Here is an 18,011-nt window from a genome sequence, read left to right on the forward strand (position 1 = left end):
AATCATTAGTTCAAAGTTTGGTTCTGTTAGATGATTGACTTCTCTCACGACTTGCCAAGCATAAGTCAGTGTGCCCTTAGAGTGGATTAGGGGTTGGTAAGTTTACGATAGTCTCCAAGCCTGCTGTTGTTGTTATTTAACTCCTAACGCTTTCGCCTAGATGTTACACAGAGGTGTCAGGTCACCTAATAAACATCCACCAAGGAGAGGTCGCAGTGAAATTTGCACATTGCATAAAAGTAACCCATAAGCCACAGGTCGAAGCCTCTCACATGTGCGTTCGTGTCAGCATTATAACAAATGTAACACAGCAAGCTATCAGAGCCATTGTGTCGCAGGCATTTTTACTGCCCCTGTAAAATGAGTCGCCAAACGCCTCACGTGGCTGGAGCTGAAGCTCTTCAGAGGACAGACGACCCAGCACTGCAAGATGTGGTCACCGCTATCCTCCGTCTTTCCATAGAGGAGAGAGATAACCTCAATGGCTACAATGTTAGTCGTTGTGATGAAGCATTGCAGGATCTAGTTGATTATGTCAACAGCCCGGTCAGGAAGCCAGAGCGCACAATCCCAGACCTCGTGGGCCAAATTTTCCTTCATCACCGCAGAACCCAACTGCAAACCGCAGAGCACCAGGCCCAGCTCACTCAGCTGCAGAACAGTTACCAAGCGGTGCAGATGGAAAATCTCAGCCTGCGCCAAGTTAGGTGCACCCAAGCTGAAAGAGTCCGGGCACAGGAAGATAATGCCAAGATGAAGGAGATAAATGAAACCCAACGCAGGCAGCTCAAAGCTGCCCAGCTAAGAGCAAAGTCAGATCAGGTAAGTGCAGCTGCTGACCTGGCCACCCAGGAAACTAACAGCACCACATCTGACATCGAAGAGGGCCCCCTCTTTAGCACAACCAGTAGAAATGTGCCCCTAGGAAACCCAGGGACATACGCTAGGGGCCGAGATGCCCCTAGTGGTACAGTCTCTGACTTCATTGCCCTAGATGCCTTTCAAGCTCCTCCAGCGGCCTGCTGGTTGGATGCAGGTGTCCCTCCTTCCGGTTGCCCCCCTCAGTCCATTTTCTGTCAGGCCACCTTGCGTTTCAACCAGACTGATTCCACACCACGACAGGCGGAAAATTACTCCCAAGCCCAGAGTGGTGTAAGCGGCTCCATTAGCCAGGGAGCTGTACGCAACATGGGGCCCACCCCCACACGTCAACAGGACTCCATCCTAACCAGAAGAGGAGAATTTGTCCTCATCGCTATAGCGATCTGAGTGACTATGGTGTTTCAGATGGCTTGGAGGACCCGCGGTCATACTGACACCAAGGCTTGTGCACTCGACAAATCGAGTCCCTCACAAGGGACATAAAGCACTTTGACCCGAGTAGTCGAGATTCAAACATCGATGATTATCTCAGAGAAATTAAGCGCTGCCTTTTTGACTTACCTCATGCTTCATCTTGTGAAAAACTCAAGCTCATATGGAAGACCATGGTGAGGAGTGTCCATGTGTTCATGGAAACATTACCGACTGGTACACAAGACTGCTCCTCAGCTCTGTATAAAGCCCTACGCGAGGAGTATTTGCCATATATCGACGAAGCCTCCGCTACCCTAGGTGCTTTCACCATCGTGCGGAAGAGGCATGAGCCTCTGCGCGAGTATTACAGATGCCTGAGGACTGCGTACTTCCAAGAACATAATGCACCAGGTCTGGAGGAAGAACGGGCTTTCAAGTCTCTCTTCCTTCACAACCTCCACGCGAGCATGCGATATGACATCACGATGCACTGCAGAACGGGCAACCCTACCATGCAGGAAATCAGAAGGTATTCGCAACTGGCATGGGAGATGCACATGCACCCTGCTTGAGGGCACGAAGGCGATGCCACAGTCCTGGAGATCCAAGCCTCAGAAAATGGCGACCTAGCGCTTGAAGGCAATGAGATGCCTCGCGTTAGGGTGAACATTAGAACAGGACCCCAGGGGCGCAGACCACCTCGCCAGCAGGGTGGGCAACAGAACCAGGGGGTGGTGATCAGACACACTCCCAGGATCACGCCGGGCCAAGGCAAAACGCTCGCCGGCCGAAAGGTTCGTACAGTTTGAATGGAAACCTAAACAAGAGGGTCAGAGAAACGCGCTTCGGAAACTCTTTCATGATTTCCAGCCAATCTTCCCATGACTGTGGGGTCACCGACCTCCACATCGTTTGCATTCCCACTGATCCAAATGCACCACCCACATTTGTACACCAGTACAAAATCCCCCTGGCTGCCTGTGAGTTGATCCAAGGGATCCTCGACAAACTTTTGTGAAGCAAATCATTCGGGAATGCAACCCAACCTACAGTATATCTCACTTATCTGGCCAGTGTTAAAGCCGACCGGCAAGTGGCGTCTCACCATTGACTATCACCCTCTGAATAAGCAGGTACCACTTTCCTGCTGACCCATGATCCATTTGGACCAAGATCTGGTCAAGGTCAAAGGGGCCCACTTCTTCTCTACTATGGATGTGGCCAGCGGCTTCTGGACAATGAGAGTCGACCCAGCTGACCAGTACAAGCTGACTTTCTCTTTTGGTAACCACCAGTACACCTGGAACCGTTGCCCATTTGGATATTCAAACTCCCCAGCCGCTGCCCACAGTAACCTCATTTACGTGGACGACATCCTCATGAGGAACCAGACATTTGAGGAACACTTGACCGAGATCCAACATGTACTTAACCAACTCTCCACCACTGGAGCCAAGCTTGCACTAGACAAGGGCCAGTGGTGACACACCAAGGTTGATTACGTGGGTCTAACAGTGAGTGCAGATGGCATCGAACCCCATGCTGGGATAGTTCGAGCCATCCGCAACATCAAAGCTCTGACAGGTTTGTCAGAACTCAGAAGCTTCCTAGATGTCTGCAACTACTCCTGACAGTTCATTGAGGACTATGTGGAGATAGCCAGACTCCTCATGGAACTACTCCATAAAGACAAAAAATTTGAGTGGAGAGAGCCTCAAGAACTGTCTTTCCTCCATGAAAGACAAGCTCAGCTCTGCACCCTGTCTGGCCTACCCAGACAAAGATAAAGAGTTCCACCTCGAGGCAAGCTTCTCGTCCCACTGTCTCAGTGCCGCACTGACACAGAAACAAGACAGACAAACGTGTCATTGCCTACGTGAGCTGATCTCTTAGTGTTGTTGAGATGAAGTTCTCTGACAGTGAGAAGGCCCTCCTGGCCACCGTATGGGCTGTGGAACACTTCCGTAGCTACACTGGTGGTCAGAAGAAAGTCACTAAGACATGTCACCAACCTGTCACCTTCCTGAACAGCCAACAGCTGAGGGAGGGGTGGGTATCCAACAGCCGCATTGCCACTTGGATTATGGCATTGCAAGGCTACGACATTGAGGTCAAGTACACCCAGAACCATAAAATGGCCTTGGGCCAGGGCCTGGCTGAATCCTTACTTGTCACCACTCTGCTGCTCCCATTAAATCATCGTTACTATTACGAGAATACCTGCGCAGACCTCCCAAGGGTCTACGTGGATGGCTGTTCATTCCACCATGAAAGTCAGACTTGGGCAGGAGCTGGTATTGTTTGGTTCAACCACAATGTCGACAAACCAAACAACTACCGACTGGGCAACAAGACAAGCCAGTACGCTGAGATTGCAGCAGTGCTCATCACGCTCCAGCAAGCCGCCAAGTTGACTGTTGAGCAACTGACGATCTGTTCTGACTCAAACTATGCTCGTCATAGTTTTATCTCTCACTTTCCCACATGGAAAGAGAACGGCATGAGGAACATGAGAAACAAGGAAGTCACGCACTCGGAACTCTTCCTGGCTTGTGACCAACTTGTGACCGACTTAGGAATGACAGTGTACTGGAAAAAGGTCAAAGGACATTTCCAAACCTCCAGTCCTGACAAAGACGGTAATGACTAAGCCGACTGCCTAGCCAAGCTAGGCACGGAACAGGGCACAGCCTGGGAGTTCCAAGATGAGTGGCTTCCAATTACCCAAAAATGTGCTGTAAACACAATCACCCCTTGGCAGGCAAAAGAAAGGCGAGAAGACCCACAGACCTGCCCACAGACTCTACACCTTGGACGGAGACACGGCGATGCAGATTAGAATTAGAAAACTTTATTGTCAGCATTCTGGCAACACAACACAGGACAATAACAAAACAAAAAAAAAAAACTAAAATACATAAAAATACATTTCCAATAGCAACAGTACTCATGGGCTGAAGGGGAAGGGTTTTTTTAGTATGTTATTGTTCAAAATAGCCACCGCAGAGGGCACAAATTATTTTTTGTACCCATTCTTCCAGGTTAATGGGACCTTAAGTCTCCTGCCAGATGGTAACAGCTGAAATGATGAATGAAGAGGGTGAGTAGGGTCATTGTAGACCTGGGTTGCCTTCTTAGTAAGGGACTGAGAGTAGAGGTTCTGGAGTTGCAGTTGTTTGTCTCCGATGATCTTACTGGCCTGGTTGACCACATGGGTCAGCTTATTCCTGTGTCTAACTGAGAGTTTCCCATACCAGGAAACAATGTTAAAGGTGAGTACACTTTCAGTGAGTGACCTGTAGACCATGGTTAGAGTGTGTTTGCTGGCATTAAAACTCCTCAGTTTCCTAAGGAGAGAAAGCCGCTGCCGTGCCTTTTGAAAAATATTATCTGCATTAGGCTGAAAAGAAATTTATTGTCAATTATTGTTCCCAAATATTTAAAATATATGACCTGCTCCACTTCCTGCCCCTTCATAGTGACTGGCTTAAAGACAGGCACCATGCTGTCTGCTCCCATCCTACTTCCCATCTGATCTGATCACCATGCAGGAGCAAGACCCGGCCATCCAAACCGTCCGGCAGCAGGTAGCAAACCCTGCAACACAAGGGGCCTCACAAACCCTACCGTGTGAGTCGGAGGAGTTACATGCTCTCCTTCATGACCAGCCATGTCTTAAACTGGAAAAAGGTTTGTTGGTCTATACCCAAACCGACCTGGGACCACCCTGGGTGATGCTAGCCTATGCTCATGACTCCCCTGTCGGAGGCCACCGGGGTTACAAGGCCACCCTCAAGACCCTCCAGCAAGTCGTTTATTGGCCATCGATGGCCTGCAACACCCGTTCCTATGTCAAAGGATGCCTGGTCTGTAGCCAGTTCCAGCCGTCCAGACTGCTGGATTGGGCTCCACTCCAGAACCGAGGGATCACATTCCTGTGGTCCCATCTCCAGGTGGATTGGATTGGACCAGTCCCCAAGTCCTCACGAGGTAACAAGTACCTCTTCACGGTTACCTGCGCTTTCACCAAGTGGCTGGAATGCCTCCTTGCCCCTAACAACAGCCACAACAACCACAGTGCTGCTGCTGAACCATGTGTTCAGCCACTGGGGGCTACCCCTCTCCGTTGATGCGGATCAAGGCACCAATTTCACCTCAAGCATCATGACTACCATGTATGAAATCATGGTCATGGAAGTCAACTTCTACATCCCGTATCATCCCCAGTCATCTGGATAGGTCAACCACATCATTATCAACAACGTGCCAACCGCATCATTATCAACATGCTTAAAAAGTATGTTAACAGCATTGGCAGAAATTGGGATGTGAAACTCCCCCTGGTGCTGATGGCCATTAGGTCTACTCTGCACCGCTCTACAGGAGTCACACCGTTCGAAATGATGACTGGAAGAGAAATGACCCTTCCGCTACACCTTCCGCACTGCTCCGAAGATGTCAGTGTTGCAACCACCTATACTGTGCACCAATACATGACAGAACTGTGCGGCCATCTTCTGGCCACATTTGCGTGCCAGCGTTGAGGGATCCAAAGCCTACTATGACAGGAAAGCATCTCACCGCGAGTACCAAGTAGGCAACAAAGTTTTAATTCAGGTTCACCAAACTGGCAGGAATCTCAAAAAAGTTCCTACCAAGTAGGTCAGGCCCCTTCGAAATAGTGGGGAATCTCTCACCAGTAGCCTACCGCATCAGGTCTCAAAACCAAGCCAAACACTGGCATACAAATGGGTCCATTAGAATCAGATTAAGCTCTTCAAGCCATTTTCACTCCAAAGGGGAGAAGACGCACGACAGTAGCACCAAAAGGATAGCGGCATGCCTCAACCCATTCCATGGGCATGCACTAACTCCTAGCACCACTCCACTTTCATGCAGTAATCAACTCTGGTTAGTTTCAGGATGAAAGTCTCATGGATCCTCGGCATTCTCCTCAGCAATCGGGTCACTGTTCTCCATAAGCTTCTCAGCTGCCAACTCTGTCAGCATCAGTGCGCTTCAAAGGCACAAGGGTGAACTCTGAGGAAATGGCAGAAATCCAACAGAGACTCCTCCTCCAACAAGAACAATTACAGTGTCTGGGTAAAACCGCTCAGGGTACTATAGTCACTGTAAATTTGCACTCTGCTCTTTTCAATAACACTTTGCATGCTTTAGGGACTTTGTCAGAGGTTGTCAGAGAAGACATAACTTATGTGCGTATTGTCAGAGATCTAATGCAGGACCTCATCAGGGAAATTACCTCCTCAGTCAACAGTCTGAGTGGTGGAAGGATTCCAGCTTACCTGGTCTCCCTAGACCTTATCAAACAAATCCTTAGATCTGCTACTACCTCCGTTGTGCAACCTTCACAGATACACCTGGCATATAGTCTTGGCAGTGCAATTACAATCTATGTAAATCCTCAGAACCTCAAAATAGGATTCATCCTCAATCTACCCATTATAGAAAGGCAGAATATATACCGACTAAAGTCCATATTGAATGTTGGTTTTCGGAGAGGTAACACACACATTCACTTTAAAACACCACCAACGCTCACCTACCACGATGAGGACCCCTTGCTCTACCTTATCCCTAACCTAAGCATGTGTACCAAGACAAAAGGACATTCACTGGGTTTGTCCAGTTGTTAGAGATGTGACTAACTACCTTTGCAGCCAAAGAGTCGAATCCCTTGAACAAATGTGTCAAGGTAGCATGTCTGTCAAAGATGAAGGAACAGAGACAAAGGTAGAGCGAGCAGGCAATCGCTGGCTCGTTAACACATCAGCCACGGAAGTTATAATGTCATACGACCGCCATGATACAGCCACTAAACTAACGCTAACAAACCAGACAGTGTTCTTAATGGTTCCCCAAGGAGCCACCATGCACATTGACGATATTGTCCTCCATCATCCCAGCGTCGACAAACATGATGCGGAAATTGAAATCATGGATGCATTTTGAGGTCACAACCTCAACATTGATTACACCCTTCAACAGCAGCTTCAGGCTGAAGGGACGAAATTAGTGAAGTTCAGTCTCAAACCGACTGGCTTGACCACTATATTCCCTAGTCACATAAGCAGATTGTCATCTTACCAAGAACACCCTATCAGTCTGTTCGCCCTCTGGCTCCTCCTCAGTGGTTGGATCATCACTGCAATTATTGCACACGCCATATACAGGTACATTCAAAACCTCCAGGCCAGACTGGACTCCCTCCTTCTCGTACAGCCGCATTTTATACACCAGTCTGAGCCCATCCCACAGGTTAACCCTAATCATTTCCAAGGATAAGCCTTTTAACCTCTAACTCTCCGTTCCGCTTACCTCTTTCCTCTAACATTTTGGTCCTAGAATCCATTGTCAGGTTCTACTATGATTTTGTGTTATGACCAAAGAACAGCAAAGTATTGTGTTACTGTTAATGCTGTGCCTACCTATAACTAGGAATGTTTGTCTTTATGTGTGATGAATATAATTTTAGACTTAGCTAGAAGTTCCAGTCATAAAGCCTGACTGGGGCCTGTAGGGACACTCAAAGCCTGATAACACGGAAAACGGTGCCAAAATCAAACAAAGAGAGTCCAAACAGACTACAGATCCTGTCAAGCCTTGCTCACTTTACACCTAGGTGTGAAATTCTCAAGGATCGAACTCTCAACTTCTGTTGGATGAAACGCATGACAGAACGTGTCCCTCAACCATGATGTCATCGAAAGTATAAACCCCGGAGATTCCTCCTAAGCCTTGCTTCCAGCGACAGTATTGGCTGCATCTAGTTGTAGCCCTGCTGCTCCCAGGTGTAGCCTCACTGCCTAAGGAAGTTACGTACGTACCTGAATTTTAGCCATACAATTGCTATCTCTCTGGATGAGCAGAGATTCTCCGTGTTCCACCAAGCCCGCTAACGGATCCAAAGGAGACCACTGAGCAATCCGCGTCTCACCCTTTTGCCTGCAGAAGTGAAGAAAGAAGATTTCTTTTCCTTCTTCAACCGAGTCAACTTTGCTGATTTCTCCGCCAACCTGCCAAGAATCAGCCGCCTTACCGCCTGCTGTCAGAGCGAGGAAACAGCCTCCAGTCATCACCTGAGCTTTGAGGAATCAAGTCGGAGTCAAACAATGGACAAACACACATTCTACCTACATCCTCACGTGCCTCAAGTAAGAGGTTTACGTCTGGGCAGAGATCGATTATTATAGTGTTATTCTTGCGTAGCAAGGTTATTGCTTGTACAGTTTATGGACTGCCAAGTCCACTCACTGCTACTAATAATACTCAGAGTATTACTGGAACTTACTGTTACCATGAATGAGATTTGCTGTGTTATTGTCCAACCATGTTGGGCTGTTTGTGAATTTCCGCCATCGCGGGTGAGACTGGCACACTGAGTTTATTAATTAAAGAACAAACGACCACGACAGACGGATTACGAGCCGCGTCTCTGAGTGATGGTTGCCGTCTCTCCCACGATTGCTAAACCGGCTTTGGTGCTGTCACCCTATTCTCTCTCTCTCTCTCGTACTAACCGCACACACACGACCCCTCACAAACATATCCGCACACACATTTGGCGAACAGATAACTTGGCGATAGAGCCCAGCTTTGTCCCTAAATTATCCTACCAGCGGAGACACGTGTTAAAGGGGCAGAGGCCATTAACCAGTCTCTCCGCCCACATTCGCAGTCATATTCTCTGGCCGGAAACCTCTCCACGAGAGCCACGCCCACCATTTTGTGCACTCCTTCTCTCCTTACACACACACACACCTCTACCCTCCTCCCATGTATTATAGGCTTATCTGTTACCATATCTAATCATGTTACTGTTTAGTTTGTAGTTGGAAGTCCGAAGTTTATCGACTGCATTGTATTGATGATTAATTAATATTACTGCATCAATAAACTTTGTTATACTTTAAAGAGAAGTGTTTTGGTATTGTTTTGCATGCACCTTTGCCAAGGGGTGGCAGGGGATGTCAGTGCTCGGATTCAAGCCTTCATTGTTCACCTTTTGAATGTCGATGTTCTCCGGACATCAACTTTCCTAAGAGAACAATTCTATATTGAGACTGCTATACTGTCTGGTTATTAGTCCCTGATTCCAGGGTGGTGCCCTGGCAATATTAATTCTTATTAATATTCTATTGATTTTGATAATTGATAGTTATCTTTGATGATTGTTGATTTGAAGGATTAATAAACTAATGTTGATTCTAATCAATGTTCTATTGATTTTAATAATTAATAATTATCTTTGGTAATTATTAATTATTGCTAATAACCAAACCCGCTCATGAACGAAGCCCCAACAGTGGGCCCACCTTGAATTTTATTACTGTTTATATATTCCAAAAGGGAGTTTACTGTTATACATTTTTTCTTACTGTGAAGTGTGTTCAAAGGTTGCACTATAATATTCTCTTATTTGTAACGGTATTGTCACTGTTTTCAGAGTGTTTATAACACTTTTATTCAGTTGAAGAGTTTTTTTCTGTGAAATTTCCATTTTGAAGTGAAAGTATTCTATACTGTCGGGTATTCAGTGAGTGTGTAGGTGTTACACCGGCAGTGCCTTCTATCTCTCCTGAACTTACGAGGTCGCCATCTCCAGAGTACTAACCCTTCCTTCATGAACTACATTTCCCATAACCCTCCGCTCAGACTGATTACTCACCCACCTGTTTCACATTATCTCTGTCTATTTAAGTTCCCTGTTTACACGCTTTTATTGCGAAGTCTTGTTCTGCCTAGTCTGCAATTCTGAGCATTATTTACCATTACTGTTTTCCCTGTGTTTTGACTGCAGCTTGTTCATCATATTTCCCAGCCTGCTTGTGTGTTTTTGGACCTATTGCCTGTTTACTGGATTACCCCTCTGTCTCTCGGATTTACTTGGTTTGCCTTTCTTGGACTGTCTTCCTGTGTACCGAACCCTTGCCTGCTTTTTGTTTACCCTTTGATTTGCTGTTTATACTTTTATTAAACTGCATATGGATCTTAACATTACTGCCATGGAGTCTTCGCTACAGTAGGTGATGAAATACCTCTACGTTTATTGAAGACACAACACTCATTTACATGCTCAAGCTGATTCCCCGCAGCGGCAGGCCGGAAGCCCCAGATTCAATTCAGACTGAAAGAAATCCGGCATGAATTGATGAATGTGTTGGCAATGCTGGCGAAGGTTGTTGCAGACTTGGAGGATTTGGCTGTAATATGTCGATCGATTACTTCCATGGAGACAAAATTCTCTGAGTTGGTTACAAGATTGTCAGACGTCGAAAAACAGATCGATTATCTGGAGTCATCGGAGAGGGAATTAGCTGCTAATCCGCTAGCGACCAAGACAGACTTGCATTTGGGAAAAACTGGAGGATTTGGAGAATTGTAATTGGCGAAACAACGTCCGAATTGTTGGAATTCCTGAGCATGAGGAAGGCAGAGATATGGTGAAATTCCTAGATGGGCTCTTCCTGAGTCTGCTCAACATAACAGGCCATAAACTGGAAATTGAGTGAGCTCACAGAGTCGGTTGGCGCTGTCATGCGTGGAGTTAATGTGCAAACACTAAAGTGTTTGTTTGGTTCTGGGGAAAATTCTGGGATTGATTGTTGCACTAATGTTGGAATGTGGTCTTTATAATTTTAGTTATGACACACAATCTATTTTTTCTCATATGTCAAAATGTCAGATGTTAATATGAGTGGATTATCTCTCTCCACGTGGAATGTGAATGGGTTGGGGCACCCCATAAATAGAAGGAAGGTTATTTCTTTTCTTATATGTAAGAAATATGATAAAGTGTTTCTTCAAGAAACGCATCTTTCCCCACAGGAAGCTGAAAATTTGGGAAGATATGGGGTGGACATGTTTTCTTTAGTGCTGGCTCAAGTAAGAACAGGGGAGTCATTACATTGAAAAGTAAATATCTATTATATATATATATATATATATATATATATATATATATATATATATATATATATTTATATATAATTTTATTTTTTATTTTTTTTAATCTGCGTGTACTCGGACTTTGGCCACAGGGATGTATGTTGGTGGTCGGGGTGGGGTTGGGGATTGGGAGGGGGGAAGGGAAACAATGGGGTTTAATGGTTGACTCTGTATATGAATGTTTTGCTTTGTTATGTGTCATGTTGAGAAGCAACCAATAAAAATGTTAATCTGAAAAATAAAATACAAAGAAATGGTATCTATGGTATAAAAGGGAAGTTTGAGGTTGAAACTAAATTACATGGTTGTAGCATTAAAGACAAATGTTGTAATAACTGTTACATTAGGAGTTTGTGCACAGAAATTTCAATCCCTGCTGCTAAAATTTTTGGAATTCTAAATTTGACCATATTGAATGGAAAACAGTATGGAATCTCAGCCGAAAGTGTTGTAATACCAATAAAGTAAGGGAAGTTTCTTTTAAAATGATTAATCTCATATATCCTGTAAGCCAGGTGCTACTACAATTTAAGGTTGATATTGATGGAAAGTGTGTGTAATATGTCAGAGGAAACTATATGTCATTTGTTTTATGCATGTGTTTATACAAAAATATTTTGGATAGAGTTGTAGTTCTTTTACATATTAACAGACAGAAGAGTTTATCAGTGTAGTAAAGATATTTAATTTTTGATCAAAACAAATTTCAAAGAAATGTATCTTATGAATTTACTTATAATTTATGGAAAATATTATACACAAATGTAAATGGGCAAAAGAAAAAAACAATTTTGCACTCTTTAAGACAGAAATGAGACTATTTAAAAACTTTGAAAAACTTGAAGAATGACAAAGCAAAGAAGACTGAAGATATGTGAAGCTTTGTCACTTTTATTTTAATATGTCCTGTATACCCCTTATGTACTGTATATAGTTTTGTTGGACTTATATGAACTATGTTTGACTCTTCACTATTCAATGTGATGCATATGCTGTATGTCTGATTTACAGATAAAATAAACATTGGAACCTCAACAGCAAGACTTGCACAACATGGAAACCTTAACAGCTGTGTAATTGTTTTTTTTATTATTTTTTTATTTTTTTATTTTTATTTTTTTACGTTCTTTACACTTTAAATTTGCTACCAGTTGGTAGTAAAATTGCACATTACTAACTATGATACCTCTATTAAATACAAGTTGTGCATCACGTCTGTCTTTCTAAGCATGCGCACAATGCTGAGGCCAATTGTGGTCATTTTACGTGTACTCGTACTGGATGAAGCTGAGCTACAATCTAGGTCTGTTAGTCCAAATTCGCAAAAATCAGACTAGTACAATTTCAGCTGGACTAAAATGTTCACGTGATATTTTTAAAAGATGAATTGTTGTTTTACTCCGACTGATATCTGAATTTTTAAGTGCATGTAAACATACTGAGAGTGCTGAGAACACATGGCCTCCACATAGAAGCAGGAGCTCATGCAAGCCTTTAATGCATCAAAGCTGGTCGACTGGTTAAAGTAATTCTCAGTTTCATGAAGCAGAAAAGGTACCTGTTACCATGACAGCTAGTACTGTTTCTCAGGGATACGGCCATGTTAATTTCTTAAGTAGCTCTGTGACAGGATGTAGTACATTGACAGGCCTACAACCCACATGCATGGAAATCAATTTATACAAATGTATCAATATTTATGTGTTTGTGCTCAAAACTCCATTTGCTTAACCACCAGAGGGCATAGTGTGGAGTATTTATCATAAGCTGTGGCACAATAACCCAGGGCCTCATTTCCCAATGCATCATAAGCCTAAGTAGATTGTAGAATCCATCTTATGATTCATCTTAGTTTTGTGGCCCGTTTTCCCAAAAGCATCGTAACTTAAGTAGTACTTGAAAATTGACCGCAGATTTACGAGTGCTCTGGAGTACAGCGCAAAGACCATCGTAAGCACATAGACTTATGCAGACACCTGCAGGACAAATGCGAAATTACAACTGATACAATTTAAATACCTATATCTACACTTTATGCTTAAACTTTAATATCAGGATACCTATGTTTTATTTATTTTAATTTTAACAGACGAGTCTATTAATAATAATAATAATAATAATAATAACGAAATGCATAAAATTGATAGTCTATATAAATGGATGAATAGATTAAAGTTATTTGTGTGGACTAGTTGGTAATAGCAAAGTGGTGGCATGATTGATGCAGACAACAGTATAAATTAAAATCAGAGAGATAAGAAAAAAGTCAATAATTGCATGAAAATCGTCAGTATGTATATATATATATATATATATATATATATATATATATATATATATATATATATATATATATATATACAGTTGTGCTAAAAAGTTTGCATACCCTGGCAGAAATTGTGAAATGTTGGCATTGATTTTGAAAATATGACTGATCATGCAATCTTTTATTTAAGGATAGTGATCATATGAAGCCATTTATCATCACATACACTACCGGTTAAAAGTTTTGAAACACTTGACTGAAATGTTTCTCATGATCTTAAAAATCTTTTGATCTGAAGGCATATGCTTAAATGTTTGAAATTAGTTTTGTAGACAAAAATATAATTGTGCCACCATATTAATTTAATTCATTATAAATCTAAAATGTAATAAAAAAAAAAAGTTTTTGGAATTGATGACTTGGACCAAATAATAAAGAAAAGCAGCCAATAAGTGCTCAGCATATAGATGGGAACTCCTTCAACACTGTTTAAAAAGTATCCCAGGGTGATACCTAAAGAAGTTGGTTGAGAAAATGTCAAGAGTACATTTCTGGAAATTCTAGGCAAAGGGTGTGATCTATTTTGGATTTTGTTTAGTCACAACATAATTCCCATTGCTCCATTTATGTTATTCCATAGTTTTAATGACTTTACTATTATTCTAAAATGTGGAGAAAAAAAAATAATTATAATAAAGAATGAGTAAGTGTTTGAAACTATTGACCGGAAGTGTAGTTTTTTGGCTCCTTTTTAAATAATAATGATAACAGAAGTCACCCAAATGGCCCTGATCAAAAGTTTACATACCCTTGAATGTTTGGCCTTGTTATAGACACACAAGGTGACACACGCAGGTTTAAATGGCAATTAGTGCCTGTATATAAATAGTCAATGAGTTTGTTAGCTCTCACGTGGATGCACTGAGCAGGCTAGATACTGAGCTATGGGGAGCAGAAAAGAACTGTCAAAAGACCTGCGTAACAAGGTAATGGAACTTTATAAAGATGGAAAAGGATATAAAAAGATATCCAAAGCCTTGAAAATGCCAGTCAGTACTGTTCGATCACTTATTAAGAAGTGGAAAATTCAGGAATCTCTTGATACCAAGCCAAGGTCAGGTAGACCAAGAAAGATTTCAGCCACAACTGCTAGAAGAATTGTTCGGGATACAAAGAAAAACCCACAGGTAACCTCAGGAGAAATACAGGCTGCTCTGGAAAAAGGTGGTGTGATTGTTTCGAGGAGCACAATACGACGATACTTGAACAAAAATGAGCTGCATGGTCGAGTTGCCAGAAAGAAGCCTTTACTGCACCAATGCCACAAAAAAGCCCGGTTACAATATGCCCGACAACACCTTGACACACTTCACAGCTTCTGGCACACTGTAATTTGGAGTGACGAGACCAAAATAGAGCTTTATGGTCACAACCATAAGCGCTATGTTTGGAGAGGGATCAACAAGGCCTATAGTGAAAAGAATACCATCCCCACTGTGAAGCATGGTGGTGGCTCACTGATGTTTTGGGGGTGTGAGAGCTCTAAAGGCACGGGAATCTTGTGAAAATTGATGGCAAGATGAATGCAGCATGTTATCAGAAAATATTGGAAGACAATTTGCATTCTTCTGCACGAAAGCTGCACATGGGCGCTCTTGGACTTTCCAGCACAACAGTGACCCTAAGCACAAGGCCAAGTTGACCCTCCAGTGGTTAAAGCAGAAAAAGTTGAAGGTTCTGGAGTGGCAATCACAGTCTCCTGACCTTAATATCATCGAGCCACTCCGGGGAGATCTCAAACGTGCGGTTCATGCAAGATGACCAAAGACTTTGCATGACCTGGAGGCATTTTGCCAAGACAAATGGGCAGCTATACCACCTGCAAAAATTTGGGGCCTCGTAGACAACTGTAAAGAGGAGGCCAGAAGCAGCTTTTCCTGGTTCAGGTAAGCGTTTATTTTCCTCACTGCAGCAAATACAGTCCTTCAAGGCTTTTACGCTGTTCAATAACTCAGTCTAAAAAATCCACAAGCCACTTCACAAAATAACTCAACTTTGCAACAATAAACTCTTGGTTTCACAATCAGTGCCCAGGCTCTCTCTCGTCTACATGTGGTCTGGCTCTATTTATGCCGCTCTCCCCGTACTCACTGAAATTACAGACAGGTGTTAGACATAATTTAGCTCAGGTGTAAGCGCCATTACCGCTTTCTCTCTCCAGAGAGATGCTTGACCACGCCCCCGCTGCCACATATCCCCACCGCCCGACTCAGGCCGGGGCGGCATCCGGCCTGCCTACCACTCCTCCCCATTCCTGGAAAGGAAGTCGGCGACAGCCATCTGCGCCCCCGGTCTGTGGACCACCTTGAACTTAAACGGCTGAAGAGCCAGATACCAACGGGTGATCCGGGCGTTAGTATCTTTCATGCGGTGGAGCCACTAGAGTGGGGCGTGATCCGAGCAGAGAGTGAAGGCCCGCCCCAGCAGGTAGTATCGGAGAGTGAGGACCGCCCACTTGATGGCGAGACACTCCTTTTCAACGGTGCTGTACTTAGTTTCCCTTAACGAGAGCTTACGGCTAATGTACAGCACCGGGCGCTCCTCCCCCTCCACCACCTGCGAGAGTACGGCCCCCAGCCCCCTGTCTGAAGCATCTGTCTGTAAAACAAAAGGGAGAGAGAAGTCAGGTGAATGTAAAAGCGGCCCCCCGCAAAGTGCGGCTTTAACTTGCGTGAACGCCCGTTGACACTGCTCCGTCTGGACCGGATCTGGAGCTCCCTTTTTAGTGAGATCAGTCAGCGGGCTGGTGACGTCCGAATAATTAGGCACGAACCTTCTATAATAGCCAGCCAGCCCCAGGAACTGTCTCACCCCCTTTTTGGTCTTGGGTCTCGGCAGGTAACAATCGCCGCTGTCTTGTCAATTTGGGACGCACCTGCCCGTGGCCCAAGTGGAACCCCAGATACCGTACCTCCACCCGTCCAATCGCGCACTTCTTCGGATTCGCTGTGAGTCCCGCTCAGCGCAGCGATCTCAGAACCGCCCTCAGATGTTGCATATGCCGCTGATCATTGCTATAAATGATGATGTTGTCTAAATAGGCAGTGGCGTAAGCTGAATGCGGTCTGAGGATTCGGTCCATGAGACGCTGAAACGTAGCCGGGGCTCCAAACAAACCGAACGGAAGTGTCACAAATTGGTGTAATCCAAACGGTGTGGAGAAGACGGTTTTCTCACGGGAAATTGGTGTCAAGGGGATCTGCCAATAACCCTTCGTCAAATCCAATGTCGAATAAAAACGAGCAGTGCCCAACCGATCGAACAACTCATCAACGCGAGGCATTGGATATGCATCAAATTTAGACACCGTGTTGACTTTCCTATAATCCACACAGAATCGCACAGACCCGTTGCTCTTAGGCACTAGAACAACTGGACTGGACCAATCGCTGTGGGATTCTTCTATTACCCCCATATCAAGCATCGCATCCAATTCTTCCCGAACAATTTTCTTTTTGTGTTCGGGTAGTCGGTAGTGGCGGCTACGCACCACCACCCCCGGCTCGGTCTCGATGTGGTGATGGATGAGGTTTGTACGTCCCGGTAGAGGGGAGAACACATCTGTAAACTCCTGTTGCAACCTAGCAACCTCCGCGAGTTGGCTCGGTGAGAGGTGGTCTCCGCAAGTGACCGGGGTGAACTGTTTATGTTTTGAACTCACCTCCGGTCCGAGCTCCGCCTTCTCGGGAACTACCGTAGCCAACGTCCCTCCACAATTTCAGGAGATTGAGGTGGTATATTTGACGTGTGTCCCCTCTATCGGTTCGTTTAACCTCATAATCGAGATCTCCCACTCGTCATGTGACCTCAAAGGGTCCTTGCCACTTGGCGAGTAATTTAGAGCTCAATGTGGGAAGCAATACAAGCACTTTATCTCCCGGTGCAAATTCCCTTAGCTGAGTTCCTCTGTCATACAGACGGCGCTGTCGTTCTTGAGCTTGGAGCAAATTTTCCTGTGTTAGTTGCCCCAAGGTGTGGAGTTTTGCTCTAAGATCAAGAACGTACTGAATTTCATTTCTACTGTTTGAAGGTCCTTCCTCCCAGGCCTCTCGCATTACATCAAGCACGCCGCGTGGGCGTCGCCCATACAGCAGCTCGAATGGGGAGAAGCCAGTGGAGGCTTGCGGGACCTCTCGTACTGCAAATAACAGGGGGTCGAGCCATTTATCCCAATTTCTAGAATCATCGTGCACGAACTTACGAATCATGTTTTTGAGGGTTTTATTAAATCGTTCCACCAGGCCATCCGTTTGAGGATGGTATACACTGGTGCGAATCGATTTAATATTTAATAACTTGTACAGTTCACGTAGTGTTCGTGACATAAATGTTGTGCCTTGATCGGTGAGGATTTCTTTCGGAATCCCCACCCGGGAGATTATTTTGAAGAGTGCCTCCGCAACACTGCGTGCTGAGATGT

At 44.5% G+C, this 18,011-nt stretch overlaps 1 pseudogene; it reads right to left on the bottom strand.

Annotated features, from left to right (window-relative positions):
* LOC127430927 (transmembrane protein 132D-like) overlaps positions 1–18,011 on the bottom strand; it is a 67,742-nt pseudogene that overhangs the window by 12,168 nt on the left and 37,563 nt on the right.

This window comes from Myxocyprinus asiaticus, chromosome 40, assembly GCF_019703515.2.
Source record: "Myxocyprinus asiaticus isolate MX2 ecotype Aquarium Trade chromosome 40, UBuf_Myxa_2, whole genome shotgun sequence".
Lineage (NCBI taxonomy): Eukaryota > Metazoa > Chordata > Actinopteri > Cypriniformes > Catostomidae > Myxocyprinus > Myxocyprinus asiaticus.